This window comes from Myotis myotis, unplaced genomic scaffold, assembly GCF_014108235.1.
Source record: "Myotis myotis isolate mMyoMyo1 unplaced genomic scaffold, mMyoMyo1.p scaffold_m19_p_10, whole genome shotgun sequence".
Taxonomy (NCBI): domain Eukaryota; kingdom Metazoa; phylum Chordata; class Mammalia; order Chiroptera; family Vespertilionidae; genus Myotis; species Myotis myotis.
The window spans coordinates 3,719,691-3,737,442 of NW_023416314.1; the positions used below are offsets into that span (position 1 = coordinate 3,719,691).

A 17,752-nucleotide genomic window follows, 5' to 3' on the forward strand; every position below is an offset into this window, starting at 1 on the left:
AGCTAGTTAGAGAGAGGACATCATTTTTAAATGCATGAGTGTGCTGAATAACTAAGCAAAAACTTTTGTTTTCATGGAAAAAGTTCCTCCAAATGCTGCATCAAGCAGGGTAGTAAATTTGCCACAGGCGGTTGTTGGCAAGATAGTGAGAGGATGTTTCTTCCAGTCAGGGGAAAGGGAATTCAGATCAGACCTCCAGGCTATGGCTCTCAGTTCAAACAGAGCCCATTCTTCCTGATGCAGAACAGTCACACTGGGCAAATCAAACAAGGTCTTTCAAAGGCCATTAAGCTATCCCCCTGCCTCCATCCTGAAATCACTCATGCTCTTCCCCCTATCTAGATTTTCATGACAGCATAAAATTTTAGAGCAACCAGTCCAATCCCCCATTTTACAGAGGTAAACACTGAGGACCGGATGCAGATGGCAGGGCTATTTCTCTAAAATGCTCGATTCTTACCCTTTCCTATCTTGTCTGCCAACCCAAATGCAATTCATCCTTTAATACCCTGCCCAAGTCTCCCCTCCTCCTCAAATACATGTTTTAATCTACCACCCTACAAAGATCTCTCTTTCTCTGAATTCTTAAAACATTGACTTCTTAGATTGTTTACCCTCAGTTCACTCATAACATTATTGGCTCCTGCTGAGGGGTATTGTTATTAACTATCATTTGCCAATATTTTCTTGATAAACAGATTCCAAGGTCTTAGAGCATGGGAATTCTTTCTTACGTGCTTTTGTACCTCCTTCAGGGTATAGCATATACGTGATACTGTATAAATACTGTTGGAAATGTAGATCAATAGGTGGATGGACCAGATGATGAATGACAGCGTTTAATAGGTACTTAATGAATTAGAATAAATACAATGATAAATTAATAAAATTATTCCAAGCAATTTAGTGTCAGCATTTGCTCAAACATGCAGCAGTGATTTAGCATACACACACACACGCACACACACACACACACACACACACACTGCTTAAGCATAACAGTTCTCATTTCACTTCATATTCATTTAACAGATGATAAAACTGAGGTGCAGAGAAAAGAACAGAAACCACTCACCTCATGGCCAGGAAAAGGCACAGAAGGAATCTGAGGCCTTGCTGAAGATACACCGCGCAGTCAACCTTGATGGATTTTTGTTCCTCTTATAAGGGATGGATTGGAAAAACCTAGGACAACTTGCAGTGGGTGCTCTCAAACCCAAGAGCACTGAGAGAAAATAATTCTTTCCTTCAGAAAGAGAAAAAACACATAGTTAATGTTTCTCCTTCTTCATACACAAAATTACAGGTGTGACTGGTGTGTTATTCACTACAAAACTGCCTTATTAAGCTCTAGTAGAGGCATTGGTGTTGTTGTTTTTTTATTATCTAAGTACTTGTAGTAAATTTTAGCATTACAAATTATTCCAGCAAAAATTATTTACCAGTATGGTAATTCTTTCCCAGGCAACTCCAGACTTGAAGTCATTTCCTTACTGGCACAAACCGATAGAGTAATTGGCTGCAATTAGCGTTGACTTTGTCATTCCTCTCAGAATCTGTCTCCAGCATCCGTGAGGCACACAGATCCTGCTCTCCTTCCCAACAGGGACTCGGATCTTCTGCAAAGCTTAGCCTCCATTTAGAAAGGGAAAAGGAAGGCATCCCCGACTCGGTGGCGTCACACAGCCCGGGGCTGCCTCACTCAGCCCAGAGGTCCTCAGAGGGAGTGCGAAAGGTACTAACTTCAGGTGATACGCACATAAGCTTTGGGGAAAATTAACAGCTCTGTTTATTTTAATATACATTAGAAAAAATGCAGCATGCACACCAAACCCATGTATTATGCATAGTATGTTTAGAGTGAGGGCAATTTGAAAAGTAAGCAATTGAAAGAAAAACATTTGAAGATCTGACAAAACTCATAAAAATAGTACTTGAAGGAACTGAAGTTTGGGAAATACTACTGGCCACCACCCTCATTTTGTGGGGCTAGAAACTGAAGTGCAGACTGGCACCCCTGGGACCAGCACCCAGTGGCAGTTCCCTTTGCATTTAGGAAGCCACATTGTGGGGTTGTCCCTCCCTTCCCCAAGTCTTCTCCCATTCTCCCCGCTCCAAGGTCCCGAGCCCCCAGTGAGGTACATGATGCTCAGATCATTTCAAAATCCATCGTTCCCACCACTAGCAGCCCACACACCTACCAAACCACGCTGGTGGCCCCATTGCAAATCAATGACACGAGCCCAGTGGTGTGGCGGGCTTCTCTTTGCTAGTTACATGTCTATGTTTAGAGGTACTTGCTAGGAGCAAGAGCGTAGTCCTAATGGGAGCATCACGAGACAAGGACACAGGAAGGCCGCTTATCACCTTTGGAACAGCCGCTGGAAGATGTTACCACTGGCCAGGACTGGCGTTCAGGTGGCCCCTTCCAGGGAACGGTTGTTCGGCTGCTTTGGAAATAGTCTTTAGCTATGGGACCTCCTTGGTGACATTATCCCTTCTGCCCTCTGGCCTGTACCGCACAGAGACTGTATTGATGATATTTTGTAAGGCTTCTGGGCCACCAGGTAGCTGGTCCCCTGGGCCTTTCCGGGGAGCCCGAAGAAGGGCAGCACTGAGCGGTCAGGCCTAGCCACTAACCGAACACCGCACGCCGCTTAGGGCAGAGGCCTCCGGGCCACTCAGGACTGTGTGCCTCGCGATTGCCCCTTCTTTATCTGTGGGCCTGTGGCCGCTGCTCGCCTCCATAAGCCCCACGTCGGGGTCTTACAGAGGGAGGGGCCCAAACCCCCGGCCTCTGCCAGCAGATCCCCACGTGGCCTCCACTTGTTCCTCCAGTGACGGAGCAGAGCCCTCTGTGGCTGGGCTGGATCCGTGGGTTTTAGCTGCTGAGCCAAGTGAAAGCAAGGCTTAGCCGCGTCCCTTCCTAGGCCTCAGCGTCCTTGACTGTAAAATGAAGGCGTTTAATTTGGAGACAGTCCAAGGTGTCGTCCCGCAGTCCTTGACCTCTCCTAGCACCACGCTCTCAGATGCTGTTCCCTGGGGCTTTCCCTCTGTGCCTCATAACCCGCATTCCCTACGAATGATAACGGAGCCCAGGGGTCAACGGTCAGGTGCCTCACAGAAGAGCCCCTCACACTCCCCTCTTTGCCCGGACGAAGACTGTGGGGCTGGAAGAGTGACAGCAGTGATTTCCTCTTGAAGGCCAAGGTGAGGGGAGAGAATGGGGGCAGGAAGGAAGGCTCATGTATGAAGGAAGGAAGGCAGGCGGTGAAGTTAGGTGGACGGGGTTCTAAGCCCAATTGGACCATTGCAGGCTGAGGGCCATGAGCAAGTCAGCCCCCCTAAGCCTCTGCCATGTCATGGGTAAAATAGGAAATGCTGGCTCCTAGGTACAGCGTGTTGAGAGCAATAAATGAGATCATTTTTGCAGCTGACACTGAGAAGGCACTTGGCGAGCTCCGACTGTGGGTTTGAACAACTCTTTGCTGAGAACTGAACTGATCCCCTTAAAACCCTGCTTCCATCAATGACTTCCTCCCAAACTCCAGCTTTAAATTGTGTGGTAAATTTTATCTCAAAATAATGGAGAGGAAGGTAAAAGAATGGATCGGGCCTAGAACAGCCAAAAATAACAGTCCATGTTGCCCCGACCCAAATAGCAAGGAACAGAGAGGGTCCCCGGGAGTCTGGGTCCCAGGTTTCGGAGGTACTACTTAAACCTGGAAGCCTTATGCCCACCCCTACCCCCATCCCTTTCATCCCTTCTCCTTTCAATCAGACACTTCAAAGAGACGCCTGGAGAAGAGAACTGTGAATTCTCTGCTCACTAGTTTTCATGAGAGGAAACCAAAGAGTGTTTCTCTTTGAGACTGCATCTGCGCGCCCAGACCCGTTTCACCAGCTGGGGGCTGAGCTCCAAGGCGGCTCAGGGCCGATGAAATTCAGATGTGAGGCTGCAGAGTGATTGTAGCACCAACCAAACCGAGAGGAGCCGCTGGGCTGCCAGGGCCAGGCAGCGGGACGGGACGGGACGGGGCGGAGGTTGGCGGGGAGGCGGGGGGGGGGGGGGGGGGGGCTCCTATCCAGGCAGGCAGGCAGACGGGGGCAGGACAGGGCCCAGAAAGGCTGAAAGAGAAAAGAGCAATGAGACAAAGCCCATGAATGCATTTTATTTTTCTTCTTTAAAGAACAAAAAACAAACACTCTGTTTCGACGGGAACGTTCGTCTGCCGAAGGCTTATTAGGACTAGAGATAAGGAAGCCACGGAGAGAGGAAATAATTATTTTGTATCTGTCTTTATATATGAAAATGGAGGGCATTAACTTAAATAGGATTTAGACTTTCGGGGACAGGAGGGAATGAATTAAGGAACATTCTGATAACATAGGAAATGTTTATTAAAAGATCAGGGGGAGGCTCTTGAAACTGACAAGTCCTCCTGGGCCAGATAAAAACCTGCTGGGCCGCCAAGGAGACCAGGAGGGCCAGCGGCAGCCCTGTGCGCGGTCGCTCAGGTCAGGACCGGGGACAATGGAAAAGGGGGCGGACGCTTGGCCCACTTGGCAGCTGATGACTGAATGCAACAGGTGCAGGTCAGGCAGCTGCGGCGAGAGGGCAGATGGGCAGAGGCATCCTAGGCCCGGCTCAGCTTAGCCGCAACAGGATGCCTCCTCGCGGGGAAACTGTGGGAAGGAGAATCCCCACACTCTCCCAAGGCCCACAGGCCCACTGAGTCCCCACCCAGCTCCCTGCCTCCTGGGAGCGGCCCAGCCAGCCCGACGATGGAGCAGCTCCCGCAGGCCTTTCCTCTCTCCAGGGAGGCGGCTGGGGGCAGGAGTCAGGAGCCTGGGCTGGGGCCTCCGACTGCGTGGGCCTAACTTCTGGCTCCACCCCTTTCTAGCTGCTGACCTTGGGTTCGCTATTTAACTTACCAGAACCTCAGCTTCCTCTGCTACTAAATGGAAATCTAATGATCATGCGTCTCTCATAGGGTAGAAAGATGAAATGATATGAGACGTTCTTAGAACAGTAAATATCGTAAATGATAAAATGCAGTTATTGCCATGCAGTTGTCAGAGGCATCCTGGTTGCCTTCAAAGCCAAGTAAGTTCTTCACAGCTGAGGTTGGTCCCTCCTGCTGCCCCCCAGGCCTCCGGATTGGAAAGCACAGGCCCGCGTGTCCACCTGCACATCCTCCTGGGCCCTGCGCGGTTACAGCCTGGCTCGCCCTCTCTCCCTCCTACCAGCCATCACCACCTCCTTCTGCAGCCCCAGCAAGGCTGCAGGGGGGCACTTTAACGGCAGAAACCAGGGTCCGACTGGGGACAGGCTGAAGGTCCTCACAGGAGGGGGACTCTGGGCCCAGCTGAAGAGGGAAGGAAGCCAGAGTCCGCCTCCAGCCTGCCGGAACCTTGTGCCGGAACCTGGTGCCATGTGGGGCTTGGAAGACGTGCTGCACTTCGCTGCCACCTCTGAATGGAAACAGAGTCCCCGGGGCCAGTGCCAGGGGCAGGATTCCACTTGAGGGCCCCTCCGAGGGCGTCTGAGCTTAGCGTTCCCCCACGGAAAGCTGGGGCTGGCTCTTCAGAGGCGCCGAAAGCTCTCTGCTGACAGTCAGATAATCAGCTAATGCCGGGTCCTGCCGTGTCCTGAGCCTGGGACGGGTACATCACGATGTCATCAGGCTGCCTTCTAAGAGCCTGAGCCAGCTCACTGTCCCTTTGAGTGAGCCTGCCTGGGTAAATACTCCAAACTCGTGCCGTGCGGAGAGGGAGGCTAAGTGTCCTGCCGTTGGCCCCATCAAAGGGATTGCACACATGGCCTCTCCTCTTCCCTCCACCTAACTCTCCTGATGTTCTCTACTCGCTCGTGGAGACGGGGGCTTACTCCTGCCCATGGGTCATTCCCACAATGTAGTCCAAGGAGAATGGGTAAAAGATTGGCGCTGGGGTCCACAGGGCGAGGGGAGGCGGTACAGGTCCAACGCGCCTTTGTTCCGGGAAGCCCGGCTATAGCCAGCCTCGCGAATAGCTGCTGGCCCGCTCACTCATGCCCGTGGAGAACCTGTACAGACGGAGGAGCACACAGTCCCTGGATATGTAATTGTCTGCAGCTCAGGGCCGTTCTGGGGAGGGAACAATATTTGATGTGGTGGAAAATCAATATTTGTGTTTGTGTGCAAAGCTGGGAGATAAACTGCTTCTCAGTCTGGAATGGGTGCCGCGGGCTGGGCGGAAGATGATATTTATGATAATAATACTGGCAATAATAACGACCCGTATGGTGGAGGAAAGGGGGGCTCTGGAGGCGTGGCGGGCTTTCCTTCGCCTCCCAGAGCCCTCAAGCCCTCATCCGTAAGCAAGGGGGTGCTGATGGGGCCGCCTCACAGCGGTCTCTGAGCAATGCACGCACCCTAAGGGGCAGCCCCGTGAACTCAGTGCGCTTCAGCCTTTCTTCGCTGCCTTATGTCCATCCAGCACATTCCCGCTTACAAATCCCTTACACGGATGAGCCAGTGCGGGTCTCAGACAGCGTCCCTGTGAGGAAGCCACAGCTACGGACTGTCACTTGCCCAGGTCAATAACTCACATTTCACACCGATCAGATCGAGGCCAATTGCTTGTGCAGGAATATGAACACGTGGTTCGGGTATTGAGCGCCGGACACCAAGGGAGACGTCACCTGCTGCCTGAAGTGTCTGCCTAGCTGGCCTGCAGCCACACCTGAGCCAGGTGACCCGCGGCCGTGCTGGGCTGCTGGCAGGCCTGGGGCAGGTCAGCATCACAGTGCAAAGCATTTCTCAGCCAGGAGGATGAGGGGGGCCGTAGCTCGGGGAGAGGTAGAGAGGGGTGGCTGCCCTTGAGGGCACACGGGGGGTGTCTGCTCCAGTGTCAGAGGGACCCAAAGGCTCGCTCCATCTTTGATTCCCTTCGGGCTGTGCCGTTCCCTGCAGCCGCTGGTCCTGGGACTTCTTCGAGCTTCAGGCCACCCGCTGCAGCCGCTGTTCTTGATGGTGACTAGAAAGGAGAAGGGATGGGGGAGGAAAAGGAGGGTAAGGGGAGGGGAGGGAGAGGATGAAAGAGGGAGATGAGAGGAGGAAGATCTTTTGCTGGATGCTCTTTCGCAGACCCCAGCCTGCGAGGCTTGTTCCCGAGAACTTCCCCTGCGAGGCTCTCAGACGGAACTCTCCTCCACGAAGTGGCAGTGGCGCGGGCGGCGGCCCTGCTGAGGGAGAGCAGAGCGGAGGCCATGGCACAGGAGGCTGAGAGGAGGGCCCGCCCTCACAGACCGGCAGGACCTGGGCAGGACCCAGCATGGGCACAGCCACGGCGGGGATTTCGGGGTGTGAGGCGGCAGCTTCTGAGCCAGCGGGGAACTGGAATGGATGAGGCCACAGACCCCCTGCTGGGTTTAGTGAGAGGCCAGGCACCAAAGGGCGAAGGTCACCCTCCCTCCCACTGAGGCAGTCAGAGCCCCAGGCCTGGCACTGCGAGGAGGCCCCTGTGGGGTCCGAGGTCAGAAGGTCAGAGCCTGCAGAGCATCAGGGGTGGAGGACACAGGACTGTGTGGGCAAGTCACTCCTTTGTGGGGGGACAGGGGCCTCTTTTAGGGGTGCTCTAAGTTCACACCCACGGAAGATGGGCCTTGATGATCACAACTAAAAGTACGCCCCTTCGTAAAGTCAGAGGGAGGCGGCTGCAGAACAAAGCGCAGGCCTTTGCGTTCTCTGGGGCAGCCACCGAAGCAGCCGCCGGTTTTAATGAGAGGAAATAACATTCTCTCCGTTTCACGAGCTACAGATGGAGCCCACGGAGGGAATCTGCTCAGCCCCCAAAATGATCAGACTTGTCAAAATATGATCATTTTGTTCCTCGCTGTAAATGAAAAGAAGATATGATTTAAGTGTCATCCTTTGGCGTGCAAGCTGGATTCCTATAAATCAATCATCCAAAATCAACTCTTTGGAGTGATTCACTACAAATATGCTGGAAACAATTTCTTTAAACAAAGCATGAAAGTGTTCCTGTATCTCTCCAACATGGGAATGGCTTTAGACATGCGTTATTGGATTGCTGCGGTGTTATTTGCTTAAAATATGTTATTTATGGTTTTGCGTCTGACAGGTGGGGTGCCGCTGCCTGCCTGCCTGCCTGCCTGCCTGCCAGAAACTCCTGCCCGTGAGAATGGCGGGGAGAGAGAGAGGGGCGGCCCAGGCCAGGCCGGTCCTCAGCCTCTGCAGCTGTGACACGCCGCGCTCCAGGCAGAGAACAGAGCATAGCCACAGCCCGGGTGCTGGCTGCATTGCTTACTAGCCAGGAGTTTTGGGCAACTCTTCCTTCCGTTTTGTATCTTGAAAATGGGGGCAGCGGGGACAACCATAGCGTCTAGCTTAGCGGTTGTTGTGAGGAGCCCAGAGGCGTCACGTGGTCAAGCAGTTAGAACAGAGTCGCCGGACGGCAGCACCAGTAATGTTCGCTGCTATCGCTGTGTGATGTCACCATGGGAAGACCAGGCGGCGTCCTGTCCCAGGCCGAGCCGTGCAGCACCCCAGCTGTGCTTCTCAGACTCCGTGATGTGTGTCAGCGTCAGTGTTTCCCTTACTCCATTACTCCATTGAGAAGTAGACGTGTGAGGACCAGGAGTGCCCGATGCCAGCTTGGAGCCCCCGCCTGCCCTGAGGTGCCCCTCAATGTCAGAAAGCACAGCACCGGGAGGGGCATGGGGTTCCTTGGGGCAAAGCTTGTCTGCGGAGCCCGTGGCCCACGCCTTCGGCCTCTCCCCCACACACAACCCCCCCCCCCCCCCCCCCCCCCCCCCCCAGCGGGCAGCTCCTGTCGGCCCATCTCCCACTGCTCCAATCTGTCTGCATCCCAACAACCTTGTACCTCAGCCGAGACAGAGTCTGAGAAGTTTAATATCATGTTAAATGAGAGAGCCAATAAGACGTGACACTATTAACGTGATGTCAAGGGCTTTCCGACGGCTGAGGGAAAGCCCTGTCCCCTCAGGTGCGGCTCCGGCACTGAGGGCGCCGGGCTTCCCTGGCTGCTGGCCGGAGCGGCGGTCCCTCCAGCAGCGCCGGTGCCCGACTCCGAGGCCGGCGAGACTGTGAGGACGCCGGTCCCTCCAGCAGCGCTGCTCGTGGAGCTGGGACGTGAATTAACCGGAAAAACGCACTCGGTGACTGAGCATGGGCGCCGTGCTCCTCGGTCCAGGTATCCCCAGAACTGCAGCGGCCCCTCAGGACAACTGGGTGTGGGCTTCAAAACAAGCCAGGCCTGGCCAGTTGCTCAGTGGTTAGAGCATAGGCCCATGGACCAAAGGGTCATGGGTTCGATTCCTGGTCAAGGGCACATACCTCGGTTATGGGCTCCACCCCCAGCCGGTTCAGGCATGTGCGAGTCTCTCTCTCACCTTTCTCACTCCCTCTCACTCCCTCTCTCTCACTCTCTCTCTCTCTCTCTCTCTGCACCCCACCCCAGCCCCAATCTCCCTTCCACTCTATCTAAAAATCATTGGAAAAAATATCTTCGGATGAGGATTTTAAAAAACAAACAAAAACAAAGCCAGAACCCCAGACAGAGGGGAAATCGGAACCTCCTGCCCCTACCGGATGCCCCTCCCCCGCCTTCCCTGGCCTCTCAGTTGGCACCTGGCAGCCTGCTCTCCACCGGGTGAGGGTGTGAGTGAGGACCCTGGTCCTGCCTCGCTCACGGGGGCTTCGGGAAGAAGGTGTCTGGGGCTGCAGGGCCCGTTTGCCGTGGCCCAGGTCCGTGGTCACCTTCCAGCACCTTCCCGGGACGAGATCAGCCCTTAAAACGTGGGCGTGGCTCCTGTCTGGGTCGGAAGGTGTGTCACAGCTGCTGGCTTTCAGGAGCACAGCTGCGGCCGCTGAGGATGCTCCAGAGGGTCGGGCCTGGGCCTCCAGAGAGCCTTTTGCTGCTCCAGCCCAACTGAGATCCTCTCCCCTCTCCCCACCTGCACCAGCGCTGGTCCTAAAGGACCCGGTCCCCAGAGAAGCCGAGGCTCTGCTACGTACCCCGTTTCCCACCCACCCACCCATCTCACTGCTCACCTGTGGCCAGGACACTCTTTCTGGGAGTCTGCCTGGGATTTCATTCCTGAGAATCCAGAGGCAGGGCTGCAGATAAGTCCGGGGTGTTCATCGCAGGGATATGTTCCTTTCAGGAGATCAAAAGAAAGACAAGAACAGCCAACAGAACACTCCTTATTTACACTCATCTGGTGTTCCAGGCCACATTCTTCCCCTGGCCCTCTGCCCCCCACGTCCTGCACCATCTGAGGGCGCCTGACCCTGGAGCTGGCAGATGGAAGGCAACCCGTGGTTCTTAAATCTCACCCACCACTTGGGAGCTCCCTGGGGAGCAAGCCCTTGGGATGACCTCGGTGGCCTCCAGAACACCGCCCCCCCCTCCAGCCAGCTGCCAGGGGTGACGAGGAGACTCCCTGCCCATGTCCTCTCTTCCCCGGGGAGCTCAGGATTGGGAGACTCAAGGACAGGGGAGGGTGAGCGAGGAATGTGCCTCCCAGCATGAAGGACAGTTGCAGTTCTTATCTGTTCCCGCTGACCTCAGGGCAAGAGGGGAGGACTTGGGCCAAAGGCTGGAAAGAACCTCCCGACTCACAGGGAGGCGGTGCGGGCGCCGCTGTGGAGTCTGAGTGGAGTGGGCCCTTTGCTGGGAGCTCCCCCACACCCGCTCCTGTCCGAACGCCGCCCCAGCCCTTTTCCTTTGCTGAGACCTGAGACCCTGAGGTAACAACTCCAAGACAGGAAAGAGGCGAGTGCAGCCGGGAGAAGGGCTGAAATGAAACCGCTCTGCACAGACTTGGCAGCGTGAGGGGCGTGCTGGGGCGGCCAGGAGGCTGGACACCAGAGCCTCCGCACAGGGGCCAGGGACAGTCAGCTCAGCCCTCTGGGCTTTGGTTTCACCCTCGGTGAAATGGGGAAGCGAGCCCCGGCTGGGCCTGCATTGGAGGTGCTGTGATGGCCCGGCCGGCGTGGCTCAGTGGTTGAGCGTCGACCTATGAACCAGGAGGTCATTGTTCGATTCCCCGTCTGGGCACACGCCCGGGTTGCGGGCTTGATCCCCAGTGTGGGGTGTACAGGAGGCAGCCAATCAATGATTCTCTCTCATCTGATGTTTCTATCTCTCTCTCCCTCTTCCTTCCACTCTGAAATCAATAAAATATATTTATATGTTTTAAAAAGAAGTGTTGTTATGAACAGCATCTTAGGAAATATGTGATTTTACTTGTAAAATATGGAGAAATACTGCTTTCATCAGCTCACCTTCCCACTCAGAGGGGACAAGGAAGGTGTCCCTGTGCCGGGAGGGAGAGCTAGGTGATACTGAAGATCCCTTCCACTTCAAAGAGTCTATGTTATAGTTTCATCTTTCCGCCAATGAACTTCACTCAACCCACTCTTCCTTCGAGCAAGGCAAGGACGCAGCGTGTGTGAGCCGGCAGCTCTCCGGACACTTAGAATAAAAGCTGACCCAGGGCCCTGACCGGTTTGGCTCAGTGGACAGAGCGTCGGCCTGTGGACTGAAAGGTCCCGGGTTCAATTCCGGCCAAGGGCATGTACCTGGGTTGCCAGCACATCCCCAGTAGGGGTTGTGCAGGAGGCAGCTGATGGATGTTTCTCTCTCATCGATGTTTCTAGCTCTCTATCCCTCTCCCTTCCTCTCTGTGAAAAATCAGTAACATATTTTTTAAAAAAAAGCTGACCCAGGGCCACCGCGTGGAGGGACATTGTGCTGAGCGGATTAAGCCGGCCAACAAAAGAGAAATACTATAGGGTTCCGCCTACACAAAACACCTCAGCAGTCAAGTCTAGGGAGACAGCGGAGTGACGGCTTCCAGGCGCCGGAGGGGGTTAGTGCGCAGTGCGGACAGAAGCCCAGGTTGGGAACATAAGGAAGTGGTGACGGTAGCCAGACATGTGAATGTACTTGATGCCGCTAAACTGTCCACTTAAAGTGGTAAACTTTATGTCATGTCTATTTCACCGCAGTAAAAACGAGAACGGAAACTGACATCAGGACACACGGCTACTAAGCAATAAATTCCTATCCGAACCTAGGACTAGGCTTTCGCCACTAAAATGGGCTGTTTCCCCTGACAAACTGCCGCCGTTGCTCTGTGGGAGGGGAAGGCTGTCCTGTGTGACATGCCCTCGGTGAGGGCAGGGAGCAGGCTCGGCGCCGGGGTGTCCGCGGGCCCCCTCGGCACCTGGCGTCCTGCCCACACACCTGGGCTCTGAGGACGCGCCGAGGCTGCGCACCGGGAGGAATTGCTTCTCACTCCCTCTTGCTGCAGCGCAACCTTCCTTCACCTTCCCGCTTTAATGTCTTAATCAAGTGGCAGATGAGAGGAACTGATCCATGCAAAGGACAGAAGGTTTGACAAGACGTGTGGCAGCCACTGCTGCTCTCCTCCCCCGCCCCGGAGCCGCCGCCCCGCCAAAGAGAAAGACCGGGGAGACAGAAAAAGAAAGAGAAAAAGGCAAGAGGAGATTTTGTACCCTTAAGCCTCGACAGCCGAAGTTCAAAAGACCAATCTTTACTGAAAATAAATTTAAAGGAGAATTTTTGATGTACATTATGGTCTCTGGTGGAAGACAAGAGCGCTGCCGGCGGTATATGGAGCTATGCGAAGCCAACGTGGGATTACTTAAAAGTGTCTGTAGTGCTTTGATTAACTGGTGTGTATTTTATTTTCATACGACACAATCACAGGCCTGTATTGATAATATCTTGCTATTATTGTTTGACACTTGAATCTCCCTTTTTCTTATGACTTGGAAGCAGGCTTTGTTCAGTCTGGGGCAAGGGGCAAAGGGTCAGGATGATCCAAAAGGGGTAAGCGGGAGACGTGCCCACCACCCCAGACTTTTTCCATGCAATGCGTGAAAGCACTCAGACCTCTCCTAGGAAGCTAAGCCATGGGAGCTCAGACGTGGGGACCCGAGGAGCTGGCCAAGGCCACGTGCTGTAAGCAAGCCCAACCCACCTTCTGCCATTCCCTAGGTGTGTCTGTGAAACACTCCCTCATGAGGGCACCCTCTGGGAATAAGGCTCCATGCCAGACACTAAGCTCCAAACCCACCTTTCTATGGTTTGCTCTGGGGTGCTGGGCTGGGACTCTGCAAATTGCATTTCTCCTTGGCCACTGGGCTCCTGTTTGGTTTTGCCAATAGGAGGAGCTAGAGCGAGACCTGAAAGCTGGGGGAGGGGAGAAAGGATTTGTTCCTTCCTATCCACCTGCTGTTTCTGCCTCTGCTGCCCCAGCACAGGTGCCCTTGCCCAGCGGCAGCAGTGGCTTCCGGGCACCAACTTCCTTTGGCTCTCACAGTACCAACCTCACTGCAGCCCGAGGTCCCAGCACCAGCCAGGCAGGGTCCCCTGGGAAGGCGGAGTCCCAGCTCTGCGGAGCCCTGAGTGACTCTCACCTCCTGAGACAGGAGTGGGCGGGGCGCAGTCAGCTCAAAGCACTGAGCTTGGGGCCCTGCCTTCCAGCTCCGGGGTGTCAGCAGCGCTGCCCCATTCAGGACTGGATCCCAGCTCTTCAGGGTCCTGCCTTTGTTCATCCAGATCTAGGTAATAGCTGCTGGCTTCTGCTGAACCAATCCCTGGTATAAAATCATCTCAGAAGCAATGCCTGGACCCCAAACAGTATATGTTCCTTGAAACAAAGTTGTTCTGAGCAGCGGGCTCCATTCTCCTTCATCCGGAAGCAAAGATGGCGCTGGGGAGTGGCTGGGCTGCATTCCTGAGGCTCACAGAACCCAGGAGAGTCCCATGGAGCCATGCCAGGGAGGAACTGTGAGGGCGGTGGCTGAGAGGACTGCAGAGCCTCACACCGCACTCAGGAGGGCATGGCCTGCACCTTTAAGATGTGGCAGGGATAAATCCAGTCAGTCCTTTGCTCTTGGAGCCCTTGGGGACAAGGAAATGGCCACTGGAATGTATCTTTGTTTATAGAACGGACAGAGCAGCTGTTTTCCTTGCTGGCTTTTCCCAGCTGTCACCCCCCCACACACACACACACACACACTGTGGCACTCACAGGGACACACTCAGAGATTTTTTCTTTCTAATTTCCAGAGATCTCTCAAGTGCCAGTCTGACTCCCCCACACTGGCTCCTTGTATCCCTGCTTTATACCCACTGAGCTCACCCGCTGCTCCGTGGGGTCCTGCCTGAAGCCTGGGCAGAGAGTTCTGTTGCTGGCCTCATCCCATCCACTGGCGGCTGAAAGTGGAAGCAGGGTCTCCGTTATCCCTGTGCCGCCGGGTGTGCGTCTGAGGCCGGAGGGCACACTCCCGGGCTCATGGCGATGGCCTTTCTGCCTTCCCCGCTGCCCTGGCACGGTGTGGGGCCCTTGTGATCCTTTCATCCCCCACCCCCACCCCAAGCCGGATTCTGTCTAAACTTCAGCCAAACCTGGTGCGGAGCCCTCTATGCCTGAAACACACCTGTGAGCTTCCTTCAACACGGAGCCGTGTGCCCCGCTCACTCGGGCGGATCCTCTTAGCACAGTGGCGTCAGAAGACCGGCCTCTTACTGGCAGTGTGGTTCTGGCCAATTGATGGCTCTCTCTGAGGCCCAGCTTTCTCCCTGTCTATTTCACAAGGCTGCTGTCGGGTCAAATACTATAATATACATGAAAGCATTCTTTTAAAATATATTTTTATTGATTTCAGAAAGGAAGGAAGAGGGAGAGACAGAAACATCCATGATGAGAGAGAATCATTGATTGGCTGCCTCCTGCATGCCCCCACTGGGGATCGAGCCCACAACCTAAGCATGTACCCTTGATGGGAATTGAAGCTGGGGCCCTTCAGTCCACCGCCAACGCTCTATCCACTGAGCCACGCCAGCCAGAGCCATGAAAGCATTTTTACACAGGAAAGCCCTGTACAAATGGGAGGTAACATCACTGCAACAGTTGCTGTCCAAGCCATTCACCATGTTATTATCTAAGTCCTCCTTCTGGTGTTTTTGACTCATCCCCTTTCACTCTGCCTGGTTGGGCGATGCTGTAGATTTCTCCCTGGGGCTGCAGTTGCACAGAGGAGGCTGAGGCAGCCACGTGTCTTCATTCTTGATTCTCAGAGCCCACAGGGCTCTGGCCCACCCAGCTCCCCTGGGGTGGCCTGGGCTGCCCCTCAGGGGCCATACTTTCAGGCCTATCCAGTCCCAACTGTGGAGCCCCTTCTGGATGGGCTGGCGGGAGCCCCATCAGTGGCTGCATGAACCCTAACGGCGTGTGGCCCATCATGCAGGTCAGGGTGTCAGGGGAGGAGGCCCGGCCCGACCTCAGAGCTCCCTGAGTTATTTACTGCCTCTGGCGTCATGGGCTCATTTGGGCCTTTGCCCAGCCCTGGGCAAATGGCTTCACCTCTTCTCCCCCGGGACTCTTCCTTTTCTACCTCACAGGAATAAATGATGGGGAGGGAGAACAAATTGCAGCACTGCTATACTGTGCTGTATACTAAATTCTGCAGTTAAAAACTACTATAGATTGAAGAGAGGTCTCCCGCCTTGAAGGAGCTGTTAAGAATGGAAACGCTCACCCATGGGAACAATGCTAGACCCTACACTCCTGTCCAGCTCGTGCTAAAACAGAGCCACGCAGACGGGCCTCAAATCGGGAGACGATTAACGGAATCAGTGAATATTTCTTAGAGAGTGTCAATTTTTTTTAAAACCTGTGTTTTGCAGAAAATAAGAAAATTGATAAGTGAAATGAAGAAGAAAAAATTACCTATAATTTCTATCTGAAGATAACCACTGTCTACAGGTTGATATATGTCCTTGGAGACGTTTTTGATGCATGTATTTATATTCATGCAATTCTAATAAAAATCAAATTATTCTTGGAGTATTATTTTATAACCTACTTTTTAAACTTAATTTTATTTATATATATATCTTCATTATTTTTAATGACTAGAAAGTATTCTACTATACAAATATAAAAGAAAATGTGTCATTTTGTTTCTGGTCCTCTAATATTGGACATCCAGAGAGCGCCGGCTCTGTGCCACCTCAAACATTGCTGTGTGGCACCCTGGCAGTCGCCTTTTTATGTACATGTGATTGTGGCTTTAGGCTAAACTCCTAGAAAAAAATTACTGAGTTTAGGGGTTAACATGTTTCTAAGGCATTTATCCCCTCTTACATTTTGCACCAAAGTACACTCATAACCAACAGAAAAATTATCAAGTGTTAGATTCGGCTTTGAAAGTAGAGAGAAATGTGGATTGAACACTAGGCATGGAGACAGCTTTGCAGGAGGAAAGCAAGTATGCGGCACTAAGATGGAGTCTAAACAAGTCATTCCTTTATTCAATGAACAGTTGTTAACCATGACTGGGACAGGCACTGTGCTCAGCTCTGAGGTATAAAGACAAGATCTTTGAGACACTCATCAGAATGGAATTAGAAGGGACGTGGCTTTGGGTTCAGCAGAGCATCTGTGCTGGGAGAATGTGAAGTAGTGGAGAAGTGCCTGAGTGACGGCCTTCGAAGACCTGGCTAAGTGGTAAGGAGACGGGCTGGTTCTGACCGCCCTGGAGTGACATCAGTCCAGGGATGAGTGCTTGGGTCACAGATGCCTGGATTGCAATCTGGTTTGGCCACCAGCTCTGGCCTCAGGACCCAAACAGGTGATTTGACCTTTAGAGTCTCATTTCTCCAACTGCTGTGAAGATACAATAAGCTAAAGTGTGTTAAGGGCTCAGCAGAAGTAAATGCTCAGTAACGATTAGGCATCATTCTTATGCTGAAAGGAGGTAAAGAGAGGTTGGTGCGGGTCTAAGAAGATGTAATGGTCCCCACATCCTTGGTCCAATGGCAGGCTGGGTTCTGGCCAATCCATGCTCTCTGAATAGCTTATGGGCTCTGCTCATGGGGACTTCATAAGGGCTGACCCGGGTGGTGCAGTTGGTTCTCTGAAAAGGCATAAGAGCAAGATAGATGATGATAGATAGATGATAGATAGATAGATAGATAGATAGATAGATAGATAGATAGATGATAGATAGATCGATATAAACAGATATAGATAATAGATATAGATGATAGATAGATAGATGATAGATAGATCTGAGAAAAATGAGGAACACCCCCAACTTAAGTGACCCATGAGGCTGAGAAGGGGTCACTACGTGTCCCAGCGCTCCGCTTGCCTGGCGGTCACATGTCGGACTAGCTCTGTGGAGGCCTCCTCAGAGGCTCTCCTCCAGTCTCCACGCAGCAGGGGCTGCCATGCGTCTGTGAACCTGTGATTTGCCTATTTGGCCAATGACAACCTGTCAATCTCCCCCAGTGTCACTTCCGATAAACAACTCGGAGAGAGTGACACCTGGATACATCAATTCCATCCCACATTCCCTAGATGCCTCCCAGCTCCTGATCACCAGGGTGACTCATGGCCAGACATGAGTGCTGCTGGCCGAGACAAGGGGAGGAGGAGCTCTGAAGTCCCTGTCAGAGGCCTGCGTCCCAGGCTGGCCCTCCACCAACCTTCCTGCGGCTCTTAAAGAGGCACCGAACCTCTTTTTGATGCTGTAACTGCAGACATCTCTGTCCACCGGTAAGAAGACACATTAAACAATCAGAGAATGTTAACCGAAAAGGGGAGGGAGGTTTTCAAGATCGTCAGGTTTAACTGTATTTATATTCATCCATTGAACAAATATTTATTGAACGTCCATTA

General features: G+C 53.2%; 1 protein-coding gene across 1 annotated transcript in view; it reads left to right on the top strand.

Annotated features, from left to right (window-relative positions):
• The window catches only part of LOC118664294, a 38,811-nt gene extending 22,921 nt beyond the window's left edge, over positions 1-15,890 (top strand). The window contains exon 3 of the transcript XR_004970289.1: positions 12,389-15,890. The gene's annotated coding sequence lies outside the window, so the exon portion shown is untranslated. The remainder of the gene's footprint in view (positions 1-12,388) is intronic.
• Positions 15,891-17,752: the final 1,862 nt, after the last annotated feature.